The sequence below is a fragment of the Triticum aestivum genome, chromosome 1A, assembly GCF_018294505.1.
Source record: "Triticum aestivum cultivar Chinese Spring chromosome 1A, IWGSC CS RefSeq v2.1, whole genome shotgun sequence".
Taxonomy (NCBI): Eukaryota; Viridiplantae; Streptophyta; class Magnoliopsida; order Poales; family Poaceae; genus Triticum; species Triticum aestivum.
The window spans coordinates 589558842-589569471 of record NC_057794.1 but is presented as its reverse complement, the minus strand read 5'-3'; the positions used below and the strand labels follow the sequence as shown (position 1 = coordinate 589569471).

The following is a 10630-nucleotide window of genomic DNA, read 5'->3' as shown; positions in this document are numbered from 1 at the left end:
TAGGTAAATATAAAGATGAAGAACCGTCAAAACTACCAGGGAAGAACATTATTCATTGGGAAGGGAACCGAAAATATATTTTGTGAAGAACCGATGTCCCACATTCACGGAACCGTTGTTCAACTCACTCAAAAATGCATGATGCAAAAATGGGTTCTCAATTCACCATGAAGAAGCGCCAAAACTAAAAGGGGAGAACCGTCTTTGATAGTAAGGGAACCGAAAATAGACTTTGTAACGAACCAGTGTCCCACATTCATGTAAACGTTGATGAACCCACTAAAAAATGCACTTCAAGAACCACCAATCAACGTACAGTAGGAACCCTTTCTTAATGAACGAGAACCCTATCCATTTATAGTACTTTGTGAGCATATCGACACCCCTTTACATGTGAGAGCAAACATATCGTCATTTTCATTTTTATACACATGGTTTTCTGGCGGGGGCACATCTTTATGGGTGAATAACCCCCCCCCCCCCTTGACCGCATCGATGGACCAAGTGGTAGTACGCAAAGCGTACATGGATTGAGCCGTACAAACGGTAGAGAAATTCTTACGGATGTGTATCCCCCCCCCCCCCCTGAACTCGAACTTGACATTTTCTATAGGCCGGGTTACGGAGAAGGAAATCTCTTCGTTCATGATGGTGAAATGCCCCCACATGTATTAGAGAATGATGTGATTGACTTGACCCATCCGTTAGCTTAGCACTATGATCGTTTAGTTTATTGCTATTGCTTTCTCCATAACTTATACATGTTCCTATGACTATGAGATTATGCAACTCCCGAATACCGGAGGAACACTTAGTGTGCTATCAAACGTCACAACGTAGCTGGGTGATTACAAATATGCTCTACAGGTGTCTCCGATGGTGTTTGTTGAGTTGGCATAGATCGAGATTAGGATTTGTCACTCCGATTGTCCGAGAGGTATCTCTGGGCCCTCTCGGTAATGCACATCACTATAAGCCTTGCAAGCAATGTGACTAATGAGTTAGTTACGGGATGATGCATTATGGAACGAGTAAAGAGACTTTTCAGTAACGAGATTGAACTAGGTATTGAGATACCGACGATCGAATCTCGGGCAAGTAACACACCGATGGCAAAGGGAACAACGTACGTTGTTATGCGGTTTGACCGATAAAGATCTTCGTAGAATATGTAGGAACCAATATGAGCATCCAGGTTCCGCTATTGGTTATTGACCGGAGATGAGTCTCGGTCATGTCTACATAGTTCTCGAACCCGTAGGGTCTGCACACTTAACGTTCGATGACAATCGGTATTATGAGTTTATGTGTTTTGATGTACCGAAGGTAGTTTGGAGTCCCGGATGTGATCACGGACATGACGAGGAGTCTCGAAATGGTCGAGACGTAAAGATTATATATTGGATGACTATGTTCGGACACCGGATGAGTTTCGGAGCTTACCGAATATATATCGGAGTGCCGGGGGGGTTATCGAAACCCCCGGGGGAACTAATGGGCCTCTATGGGCCTTAGTGGGAAGAGAGGAAGGGCCAGGAGGGGTTGGCCGTGCCCTCCCCCCCCCCTTGGATCCGAATTAGACTAGGGGAAGGGGGCGGCGGCCCCCTTTCCTTCCCTTCCCCCTCTTCTTCCTTCCTTCCCCCTCTCTCTCCCTCTTAGTGGATTCCTACTAGGACTCGGAGTCGTAGTAGGATTCCCCTCTTGGGGACGCGTCCTAGGGGCCGGCCGGCCTCCCCCTTGCTCCTTTATATACGGGGGCAGGGGGCACCCTAGGACACACAAGTTGACAGTTGCCTTAGCCGTGTGCGGTGCCCCCCTCCACAGTTTCCACCTTGGTCATATTGTTGTAGAGCTTAGGCAAAGCCCTGCGTCGGTAACTTCAACATCACCGTCACCACGTCGTCGTGCTGACGAAACTCTCCCTCGGCCTCAGCTGAATCAAGAGTACGAGGGACGTCACCAAGCTGAACGTGTGCAGATCGCGGAGGTGCCGTGCGTTCGGTACTTGGATCGGTTGGATCGCGAAGACGTTCGACTACGTCAACCGCGTTAATAAACGCTTCCGTTTTCGGTCAACGAGGGTACGTAGACACATTCTTCCCCTCTCGTTTCTATGCATCTCCTAGATAGATCTTGCGTGATCGTAGGTATATTTTTGAAATTATTGTGTTCCCCAACAATGTTATCATTAGCAGGCAAGATAGCCTGCTCGGAAGGCGCAACCACACAGACTTCCGCTTGTTGATGGCTTCTGCTCGACGTAACTGGTAGCTGGGGTTCAGTCTCTTTTGACAAGCCGAGAGTGGATAATGTCGAGAAGAACAAAATTTCTTTTTGGGCTACCGAATGCTACAGCCAACAGGCCAACTGCTAAAACACAACCACTCTCAATGACGGGGCAAACTACGAACTTCGAGTTCTTCCAACCCAAATCCTCAAAATCGACCATGTAACCTAACAAGAGGGAGAGGGTGAACCTTTTGAGGAACACGTCGGGGAAGGTAGATAGCTTGGCGGCTGAGCACCATGACAGAGAGCGCAAACACGGGCACCAGATCGGCGCAGCCGCCCAGCCGGGCAAGGATGTGGCAAAGCAAGTCAGGGTAGCCCAACCCCTTGTCCACGGAGGAGCTTCCGACCATTTCAGCGTTTTGTTATGAGGAGTGGAAAATGTTGATAGACCAGGGATGTGGTGCACTTGGCGCAGGGTGAGGGAAATGGTAACAGATGGGATGAACACGAACAGACACGACGTCATAAGGTGTGGCCGACCAGCAAGGAAGAAATAACGCGACAGACGAGGTGGTGTGTGGGTTTCGCGGGTTCCCTAAGGGCAGTCTGATAAGTTGACATATTTGTGAAAGGCGAGGGCCCAAAGACGGTAACCCAAGAAAGAGAGGTCAGCGTAGTAATCTAAGCTTATACTACATCCGTCCTAGTTTGTTGGTCTTCTTTGTATTTTGTGCTAACTTTGATCATAGATTTAACTAACAAAATATAAATGCATGTCACAAAAAAATCGTTGAATTCATACTTGAACATAGTTTTTAACAATGTTATTTTTGTGACATGCATTAGCATTTTGTCTATCTAAAGTCTAAATTTGATACAAAATACGAAGGGACCAATAAACCATGACAAAGACAATAAACCAGGGCGGATAGAGCCGACTTCAAGCTACAGAGTTTTTACGGCGGCAAGGCAGTAGAAAAAATCAACCTTTTTCAGTGGCAAAAGTCAAATGCTCGCCCACAAAACAGAAAAAGCGCCTCTTATGAGGTCTCTCCTCGGCTTTTTTGTCGCCTCTCCATTGTCGCGCAGACGGAGCAGGGCGCCGGTCATTAAAACCATTCAGCTACGCATCAAGGGCGCCTCCCGCGAGAGCCACGTCCTCACCTAGCGATAGCGATTGGGCGAAAAAAGAAGGAAGCGGGCCAGCGATTGGCAGCGACCTCTTTCGTTTCATCTCCTACAGCCCCTTCGTCCCTCCCTGCTGCTTCGCTGCCACCGCCCTCCCCCGAGCCCACCGCCTGCCTAAATCCCCCACACCGCTGCGCGCGCTTCCTTGTCTTCCTCGTCATCCCGTTCGCCATGTTCTACTACGAGGGCGGCCAGGACAAGTCAGTCTTCTTCCTCCCTTACTTCCTCTACCTGCCTCGGCTTGATTCGCTGATCTGATTAGATCCGCCGTGTTCTGCTCCTGCATCTAGGTCGGTCGGGAAGAAGCTCAAGAGCGCCCTCATGGCCTCATCTGGGTCGTCCCACTCACTTCTGTTTTGTTTTGGTAATCGTTCTTCACAGCGAATCCCAAAGATATTACTCCCCTTATTGAAGTTAATATATGTGCTCTGTTATTCGATAACACTTCTGACAAACAGCCACTAATTTCAGATATATATCCTCTACTATTTGATAGCAATTCTGACAGACAACCACTAATTTCAGACCATCAAACTATCCAACTTGTAAATGATCCACTTTTGAAAGGGTGCTGCTCTCAGTACATGTTCACATCTGTACTCATCAGCTCATGTCCGCTTGATTGTAATAAAAAAAATTATAAATCCTTCTGTTTTGGGAAGCAGATTTTGTAAACAGAAGCATTGAACTTCCACAATGTATAGCAGTGGCGCTTTGTATTCTTGTTGCTTGTACAAGTACATCTGTTTTCACCTTAAAGGAAAAATGCGCCTAGACCTTCTAAAACAAAAATAACAAGTGGTGAAATTCCAGGTGGAGGCCTGTACAACAGAATCTGTGCCACCCATCTTGAAGTGCACCCATAATCAAAACAATGTCAACACCAGAAATATATTATCAGTTCACAACAACAAATATCTAATAAACCTTATGTTTAAATTCGTTATGTGATCATAAAGAGTTTCAGTGAATAAATTGGGCTCTAAATGATTCATACAACACTTTGTTCTTCGCAGTGTAATGACTAATGACACCATACTACAGTGAGGAAACTGTAATTCAAGAAATGACCTTGATCTGGAGAATCAGGATTGTGTATCAGTTATATTCTACCGGCAGAAGATCTTTCTAGGTTCTTTTCCCGTTTGTTCTTCAACTTTTTTGATCCTAATTTATGATGTTCACCGAGGATTATAGATAACTTTGCTCAGTCGTGGATCATGGTACCTTTACCTGTTGTCGACATTTCCTCTTTCAGATTTGATGTTAGCTTGTACAAGCTGCTGGGTTGTGCTTAGATGTTATGGTTTCTCTGCTATTTAGAAAGTACACTTAACACTCATAAAGTACACTGATCCTAACTTGAAATATTTAATCCGGCAGGTTTAAAGTTTGTTGTAGGAAGGGCACACAAGTTTGATGTTTGCAGTTCCAGATTTTTGCCAAAGGCCGCTGAAACGAAGTTTAGTTCAGCAGACCATATATGTTGGAAAAAAGCAAATTTCTTGCCTTCCGAATCCTCCGAAGCATCATATTTTATTTCAGGCCGATTTGTCCCAGCTCAGTGTATCTCTGGTAAAATACGAACATCATTGTTTTTACTTTTTTAGGGGATGCCACAAAAGGAAAAATGACCAAGACTGCATCTGTCATGTTTTTTTGCTAGATTGTTAATTTCAATTCATGTTTGATATTGCAGTATGGAGGTTTTGCCAAATACATGTTCTATTGTCGTTTATTTTCCACTATTGTTGGGCCTCGTTTCTTTATTTGCATCCTCGGATGTGTAATGTTATATTGGTCATGATCCAGACATTTCCATCGACCAATTATATATTGTTAGCTTATTGTATTGCTGAAATTACACTAGCCTATGTATTATGGAGGAACCGTGCTAAACTGCTAATGTAGCTGCAACAGCTTGATATATGTTCTGCTACCATAGATGTCACTTCCTTCCTAAGTATGTGTATAGTTCTCATCAATAGATGTTTTCTTTGCTGCCTGCTGTTTTCCGTAGTCTTAAGAATGATATTTACCTGACTAAAAAGCCAATAGCTCATAATATTGATAATTCCAGTCGCTTGGTTGATTATCATTGTACAATATAATTCAGAGAATACTATTGTGTTTGTTTATTCAGAGAAAACGCTTGATAGGTGGGGATTCGGAAGAAGCAACTGATAGATAGGGCGAGCCTTGTTGTGGGTCTCAGTTTTCCGTTTTTTGGGTTTGCACGTGAACCCTGCATCTCGTAGTTCCTGTTTAAGTCCCATGTTTGTGTACATCCAATTTATATTAGGGGTCCATTGCATTGTGTAATACTGTTCGCTTTACACTTCTTTCTGAATTGGTATACCTGTTAATGTGAGTCCCTCTTGTGCTATTTTGCCGTTGATTTGGTCTTACCTGGAATTGTTTGACTCTTAGATTTTTTCACCGTTTGATCTCCTATTTTTTTATGGGGTTTCTTCCCTTCGATTCTGCCTCTATTTTGGATTTTTCCTTTCTCTATTTTGGATGCTTCCTTGGTGTTCTTTTCTTGGATTTAGTTTCCCCTCTTCCTCTTGAGTTAAAAATCATGCATACATCGTAACAAAAAAAAGAGTTGCAGGCTTTTGGAATTTAAATAGTAACGATGAAAAGATGGTGTGATGTATTTGGAACCGTGGCAGGTGGAATTTTGCTTCGGTGGTGTGAATCTAGCTACAACTGACCATCTGTTGAAGTTTAATACTAAAGATTCAGATGGATTTGGTGAGTTTAACCTATTAAATTTGAATAAAGCATCCAATCATGCTGTTCACTCATGTATGTTTCTTTCATTTGACGTTTGCTTGGCCAAAATCAATTACAGTTTACCATCATTTGGTTGATTCCGCATTTACATGTTTTTCTTATTGTGGATAGTTAGAGGCATGCTGTATTATAGGAAATCTTTGAAGCTTCAAGCATTCCTAGACATGGCTTCTTAATCTGGTAAGCTTCTTCAACTTTGAATTTGAGAATCTCTCTTCAGTACCTTCCTGATTTTATATGGTCTTAGGGAATATATCGAGAGGTGAATAGTTTCTTTTTTCATTTAGGTGCCTCCAAGAGAAGTGCACGCACTCATTTACTCAAGCGCTCTAATTTCATATTATGCCTCGCCGATTTTCCTGTCAAGTGCACCCAACTGTCACTGACCCTGCCTTAATTCCAATGCTCATTACTTACATTTTACATCTCATTTACTCTAAATTTCTTGTTCTTATTCGGTTACTTTGTACATATAATTGCAGATCATTTCAGTGCTCAGAGACTTGCAACTCAGGACACTATAGTGCTCTGTCTTCATGTGCACTCTATTTTGTGCATGTGCATTTCATACCATAGACATCGATGACTTCATGTGTTTATGTTATATTATTTAGTTTTTGGTATACACCAATGTACCAGCTTCCTTCTGTTTCACTTATTCATTACACTTCGCACTTAGCTAAGCATGTTACTTTAAATCTGATACAATAACATTACATAGTATATACAGGAAAGGGAAAGGGGCGCCTCCCACCTAGCACCGCTCAACTTTCTCTCAAGCGGCGCCACGCCCCAACCGCTAGTCAAATTCACGCGCCGGCTGAAGAGTAAAGACCAGCGCGGCTACTGCTTGGTATACAGGCTGACCATTTGGTGCTCCGCCCAAAAGCCCGATAGCAATTGAAGATTGACAAGCTTCATTTGTTCGTGGGGCGGCGCGGCAGATTTAAGGCCAACTCCACCGCAGGACCCTAAATCTATACCTATTTTGTCCGGATTTTGTCCGTATGGGATAGAAATAGGGAGAACAAACGCCGGACAGAGGCCGCACAAACTCGCTGCACGCAGCGCTACTACCCCGTTTTCACCCCATACGTCGTGGTCATGGGTGCACGTGGTGGGCCAGGTATAGAAAAGGAGAGTGACATGTGGGGTCGAGGCGGACACAGACGGACGACGAGGACGCGAAGACGTCCGCTTTCTGTCCGCTTTGGCCCCAAACCGAGAGCAACTTTGGTCTGGAAATGGGGCAAAAGCGGACACGGGCCGGACAAAACGTCCGTATGCTTCCATGCGCTGGGTCGTTTGATTTGTCCATTTTACCCCTAAACGACACAAACGGACGATTTAGGGTAGAAATGAGTCACGCGGTGGAGTTGGCCTAACATTCACCAGATGGATTTTACTTCCCAAATCAAAAACTGCCCGACACACAGAGAAAAAAAAACCTGCCGTCCACTGCTTTCAATCGCTCCAACGCCGACGAGGTCGACATGCGCGGCACCAGGGACGATGGCTCCCGCCAACAAGCCTTCCATCGCAGCAAGGGACAGATCTAATAATGAACTTGTATGTTCGCTAATGATTGCATGGTGTTAAGTGTTAAACTAATCAAGAACCGGCATGTCCATGTCACAGCAATCCGACCAAGGCGGGCAGTAGCTCCCAGCAAGGCGTCATGTCTCATGTGCAAAAGAACGTCCTTGATGGAGTGGAGAATTTAGCAAGCGCCATATGCTTTCCATCCTCTTTGGTGGAGTGGAGATGTGGGTGTATATATGTACGTATGGAGTGGCAAAACTTTCCAGTGTATGTGTGAACGTATTGAATCTAGCTGGCTAGGCGCTTAAGCTAATTAACTCCAGGTTATAAAACGCGCGTGGACAACGGTGTCATGGCGGCACAGGAGAGCGGCAAGAGTGCAGGAGTGCGCCGCTTCCTTGGAATCCGGCAGAGGCCGTCGGGCCGGTGGGTGGCCGAGAAAAAGGACTCGGTGCAGCGCGTACGCCTGTCGCTGCGCACCTTCGACACCGTCGAGGACGCAGCATGCGCCTGCCACAAGGCGGCACGCCGCACCAACTTCGCTGCACGGCACGGCGCCGCAGCCAGGCTGAGTAAGAACCTGCAACATGTCATGGCGAGGGCGGCCGTGGGCAGGTCGTCGTCGGCGTGCGGTGCCAGGGTGGGCGACCAGTTCGCGCTCGCCGCCGTGTTTCGGGACTGGCAGCAGCCGGCGCTCTCGCCGCAGCTGCCCCTAGTCTGTCGCCCCGAGGCGGAGACCGTGCACGTGGCGGCCAACTCGGTGCAGTCGAGCTTCGTCGAGTCGAGGCGGGAGGAGGCGCCGCCGCCGTCGGTAACCGTGGGAGAAGCTGGAGACGATGTTTGGGCCGCCGATGTTTTGGAGTTGGACTGCAGCACGGAGACGAGTGCGGAGAAGGCGTTCAAGGTGTCGTCGTCTGCAGTGGCCACCCGGGGCACTTGCCCGAGCTCACTGGTCACGAGACAGTGTACAGACGTGATAAACAACGATGCAAATTCTGCCATGTATGGTGGTTTACCCGGACAGCAGTGTACCTGATGCTAAACAATGGGCTCCTAGCAGAAAAGAAGTGGGATGGGCTCCTACCAAGCGTCCAATTAATATTTAAGTGATAGGCTAATTAATTAGGCCTGCCAAATGCCTACACCAAGCATAATGTTCAGCAGTTACTCGAGAGGAAACGAGCAGTCATTTCGGATATTAGTTTCTGACGTACCGTATGGACTAACCAGCGGCGAGTGAAATGGAGGCTGGCACAGGCGCACGTCGGGCTGAACTACTTGTTGCTTCTTACTTTTTCTTATGTTTAGATAAGATTGCACACTAATTTCAAGATTAATAGATTTAGGGCTTAAATTTTTAGTTCAGGCGATCGGGCATTTGCCTCGTGCTTTAGCACGATAGTGGTATATTCTGTATGTTTTTCTTTTCTTACAACCTCTCTATGTTGAATATCTTCAAATCACAACACCTAATCTATGTAAATTAGAAACTCATTCTTTTTAGGAAAACGCTAACCTTCAGCCGGCTGATGCCCGCACAACATCCGCCGCCTGTGTAGCCGTCAGATTGATCTTGATCGAACGCTTGCACTGACGATAAGTCCCTTGCAGCTAGTTTTTTTTTTCACAACAAGCGTCTTGTTTCACTAGCTTTCTGCAACAAATATCTAGTTTCAGAAAGAAAAAAGTGTTTGGTGGTGAAGTTTTTCTTTCGGCAACAGGGTCTAGTTTTAGATTTTTTTTTTGCAACAGAGGGCTTGTTTCAGAAAGAAGAAAAATGGTTCGACGATCAATATTTTTCACTTTTGCAACAAGGGTATTGTTTCAGAAACATAGTCCCGGTTACAGAAAGCGCAGAATGAGTGCCCCGCTCTATACGAGGGCAAGCATTGCAACAAGACGCATGTTTCAGAAACATATCTCAGGTTGCAGAAATCGACGGAGGAGTGCCCGATGTGAGACTTCATTGTTGTCGTGCTGGAGTAGAGGCAACTGCTCGGAGTGCTGGTTCGGAGGAGGCGCGTCGATTCCGGCGGCCGGCGACGGTCCATGGCGGGGTAGTGATGATGTCTCAATGGACCTTTGCAACAAGGTCCTTGATGCAAAGCCATGGGCGCAACAAGCTAGCTATTGCGAAGGCGCCCAGTTGGCTGGGACGATAGATTGGACGGTGTTTCGGCTGGCATCCGACGGTTGCCGAGGCGGCTGATCTTATCAGTTTATCATCCCGCGGACGCGTAGCATTGCCCTTCTTTTTACCTTGTAGTGTCCTATAAGATGTTTGGATGCTAAAGTTTTTGCATTGTTTTTAGATACCTCACCACTTAGCTATACTTTTAATTGAAGGAAATATGCCCTAGAGGCAATAATAAAGTTATTATTTGTTTCCTTATTTCATGATAAATGTTTATTATTCATGCTAGAATTGTATTAACCGGAAACATAATACATGTGTGAATACATAGACAAATAGAGTGTCACTAGTATGCCTCTACTTGACTAGCTCGTTAATCAAAGATGGTTATGTTTCCTAACCATGGACAAAGAGTTGTCATTTGATTAAACGGGATCACATCATTAGTTGAATGATCTGATTGACATGACCCATTTCATTAGCTTAGCACCCGATCGTTTAGTATGTTGCTATTGCTTTCTCCATGACTTATACATGTTCCTATGACTATGAGATTATGTAACTCCCGTGTGCCGGAGGAACACTTTGTGTGCTACCAAACGTCACAACGTAACTGGGTGATTATAAAGATGCTCTACAGGTGTCTCCAAAGGTACATGTTGGGTTGACGTATTTCAAGATTAGGATTTGTCACTCCGATCGTCGGAGAGGTATCTCTGGGCCCTCTCGGTAATG

General features: G+C 45.6%; 1 long non-coding RNA gene across 1 annotated transcript; it reads left to right on the top strand.

Annotated features, from left to right (window-relative positions):
* The first annotated feature begins 4313 nt into the window (after positions 1-4313).
* LOC123183034 (uncharacterized) lies at positions 4314-6802 on the top strand. Its single transcript, XR_006492402.1, has 3 exons — positions 4314-6177; positions 6331-6399; positions 6507-6802. It is a non-coding gene; the product is annotated as an uncharacterized lncRNA (long non-coding RNA).
* Positions 6803-10630: the final 3828 nt, after the last annotated feature.